This window comes from Rhodnius prolixus, unplaced genomic scaffold (genome assembly GCF_049639745.1).
Source record: "Rhodnius prolixus isolate KJV_2025 unplaced genomic scaffold, Rpr scaffold_4, whole genome shotgun sequence".
NCBI lineage: Eukaryota > Metazoa > Arthropoda > Insecta > Hemiptera > Reduviidae > Rhodnius > Rhodnius prolixus.
Genome location: NW_027411614.1, coordinates 32,492,819 through 32,496,869, shown reverse-complemented (window position 1 = coordinate 32,496,869; position 4,051 = coordinate 32,492,819).

The window sequence follows — 4,051 nt, the reverse complement described above, 5'->3', positions numbered from 1 at the left end:
ATTAAAGAATCAAGGAGTCACCCAATTACAGGAAAAGTTGTGCATTTATTGAACTTCATGATTATTTGGATTTTTGTTTTGTTTTCGTTTTAATGAAACCCTACCCGAACAGAGGGGTGTAAATGCAGAAAACTTGGAGGTTTCGTAAAAGACTTTTCACAAATATCAAATTATTAATTTAATCGTATGTCAATTTTTGGAGAAGGAACCATTTTAGTTTTGAATAATTATGATTTAATAAAACGGAAGTAAAAAATACAGTAGCAATAACACACAGTAGTAATAATACGATACATAGATAAGTGTCTAACTAAAATCACTACAAAAATTATTCGAATTGCCCCCGAATTTGCGATCCCTTATTTATGATGAATCTACATATACAGACAATTTTTTCTGATTTTTGATGATACAAACTTTCCTTTTTACAAAATTTTTGTTTTGATCTAAAATTCTTTTACAAAAGGAACGATGACATATTAAAAATATTTTCTTGCAGATATTTATTCTGGGTACAGGTAAAATGGAAGTAAATTTTTTAAAATACGGTACAGAATTAATGGCTTAAAATGGTTACTGATGGTGGAACAATGCCAACAGCCAAGATGGGTTACATAATGGTGGATATGAACTCTTTGTTTTCATCGTCTAAAAGGAAATAACTCTGTCATCTAAGAACAGCCTTTATAAGCTACCTTTATATTTACTTCTTCATAGAGTTAGGTTGGAGCTTACCAACATTGTGAATTTAAATGTACAGAATCTCTAATATTCTTCAACATTTCGAGTGGTACTACTTGTGCAAAACTGTAAACAAAAAATGAAGATATTTCTAAAGATCTAAGAATTTATTAATTCATTAACCAAAATTGAAGAAAAGTAGTGGAATAAAGAAAGAATAGTGGTATCGGTTATCCTTCTTCTCATAAAACACATCACAAAATACTTCTACGGATTAATATACAAATCTACTTTGTTACAGCATCTAACGGTGCAGCCAAGAACCGTCCCTGATGAGAAACACAAGATCAAACCCATCAGCCTGAAGATAATATTCAGAGCTATAAAACACCTCCAAATGATTGTCCATGACCACAACACAAGTTGGTGAAAGAACACCTACTGTAGATCATCAGCCAATGATTTCGCTCTCAAAGTTTTAGAGCCTAATTTGAATGGAAAATCTTTTCTTTTTTTTATTTATCCTTTTAATGAGATTTACACCTGTACCTACAGGGTGGTACAATAGGTAAATGTGACAGGTATAAATCAATAGCGTGTCAGACGTGAATGACGGTCATCCAGTGATGACCGCCATTAGTCACCCAGTTGGTCACGGGGCCAACGGCGCCTCAGCCGTCTTCGAGGATTGGAGGGTAGCGTAATTGAAGATAAGTTAGCAGCTAAAGGGTTGTGATGAAGTGAGAGTTTTTGGTGAAAATTTTTATATCAAATTTTGGCAAGTTCGGAGATGAGTGGAATTTGGAGATCTGTATGAATTGTGTGGTTGCTAACATAGAATGGAGCGTCTACTATGCGGCGGAGTATTTTAGATTGGAGAGTTTGCAGTCTATTGATGTTGGATTTTTTAGCTGTTCCGTAAAGCTCGAGTCCATATTGGTGTGAGAAGAGCTGTATAGAGTCGTCGTTTGTTCTGTATTGAGAGTTTTGAGCGTTTGTCAAGTAGTCTGGCTAGAAGTTTGTATCGTTTGTTTAGTTCGGTACGTTTAAGTCTCGTATGGGGGTTCCAGGTAAGTCTCTTGTCTAGGTACTTGATATTCGGTTTTATTTTAAAAAAAATCATATTGAAAAATTAATAATATTCCAACGCAGAAATCCCGGGTTCGAACGCAGCTGCTGACTCCTCTCTTTCTAGCAGCTTCTTTACAGCTCACTGTCCGGTAATGGACAATGTAACGAGTGGCCGGCAATGACCTTAGATGTTGACAGCCCTTATAAAAAATATAATAAAAAACAGAAGCGCTGGTAGTCTTATAGACAGACAGTGCGCCCAAAAATAAAGAAATAGGATTTACAGTTCAATCTTGAAGTTAAAAGTACTCTATGGAAACTTTACCTATATGTATATATACTTCTTTTGTAATAAAAACCATGCCTAATTCAGTATCTTTACTTCTGTTTCATTAAAAAACATACCAGAACAAAATATCTACCTACAGCCTTTTTTCTTTTTGTCAATTATAATGCATGTTTCCTTTTCTAGTGCTGCACGAGACCGAGACGAGGCGAGACTTTATCGATCTCGATCTCGGTCTCGGTCGCTCAAATCTCGGTCTCTGTCTCGGTCTCGTCGAGATATCTCGGTCTCGGTCTCAGTTTTTTTGAATTTTTGTTTAAGTATTAAAAGTGGTTTGCTATTAATAATCTTTTCAAAAAATGTTATTATTTTCTAATAATTATTTTAATTTATACATTGGTAATGAAAATGTGTGTAAAAGAAGACAACTACTTACACTTCAATGCATCATACGTTACTATTACTGTTATATATCTTTATATAATTTCAAAAAGATGTTAAAAACGCGCCAAATGAAAGACCCAAATAACACATCTGCCTGCTATAACAAGTTGATTCGTGAAAGAAGTTTCTACTTCCCGCTCTATTAGTTATGGCTGTTGGTGAAGATAAAGAATCTGATGATTCACCTTTTGACGACGACGACGACGACGACTGCATCAATATTTTTGCACCATTTGCTCAAAATTCAGCAAATATCACCGAAGCATGGAAGACAGAAATAATTAATTATACCAAATTAGACCAAGCACCAGTAGACGTTGACATTTTAGAATGGTGGAAAACACTTGAGAATTCCTTCAAAAATTTGTCTAGAATGGCGAAAGATATTTTTAGTATCTGTGCAACTTCAGTGCCATCGGAAAGATTATTTTCGCAAGCTGCGATGATAATGACCAATAGAAGATCTTCTTTAACTTCTGATTCAGTAAAAACTCTTTTATGTATCAATGCTCAGGCAAAGAGTATCTTAAAAACGAAAATAGTGCGAGACCTGCGAAGCTAATGAGTAATACTCATTGAGTATTGTGGTACTGGGTTCGATTCCCGGTCTTAGGCCTTGGATTTTATTTAATGGTTAGTAGAAGAAATTTACAGTAAAGTAAGTTTGCTAGTCGCCTCCGTCCGCGACACCTAATTGGTAGTTGGACGTAAAGCCCCGCCTGAAAAATAGGCGATTACTTTACTTTGCTTACTTTACTTATGTAATTCGAAGTCAAATAGATGTAGTAATATTGAATATATATAATAAAATCGTAACTTTTAATAATTAATTCAATACCCGTAATGATTATTTATTAATAAAGAAAACAATTTTATAATTTTGTAGCTAAAAATTAATATTTGAAAAACCGAGACGAGACCGAGATTTCTCGACGAGATATATATCATGTCTCGATCTCGGTCTCGGTCTCGGTTGCTCAAGTCTCGTCTCGGTCTCGTTTCTCGTGCAGCACTATCCTTTTCTAAAAAGCACATACCTATTTTGTATTATTTTGTTTACAGTTAGTTCTTTTTTTTTTCTTTTTTTTAAGATTATTTTAAGAATCAAACCATTGAAAGTACTGAAATCTTTATCACGCCATCTAGCACGTAGCGTTAGGGAAAAGCTGATGATTCAAAAAATAAATGCGCGTATTTATTTTATTTATTCTATTTTTAATGAAGTTGTTCTAATAAGTTAAAATAAATAGTCGAATTTTTTTTTGGCAGTTATTAATACCAATGGCGCTGCCATAATTAGGATTCTTTGCGGTTAAAAAAACAAAAAAAAACAATAAGACGATGTCATTAAGAAGGAAAAGTCGGGCATCGTCCCAGTTCCTAATTAAAGATTATTATTTCCTAATACTTACTTGGAAGACCGAGGTTTCAGTGTGAGATGGAAATAGTATTGGGGGTAAGAGAATGTACTGTATAGGGGGTGGTAAAAAAGGGCGTGCCTTTGTGCGACCAATGAGATATTTCGTTACAAGGGTAGTTGGGGTGGCCGTAGTAGAATACAGAGAAGAA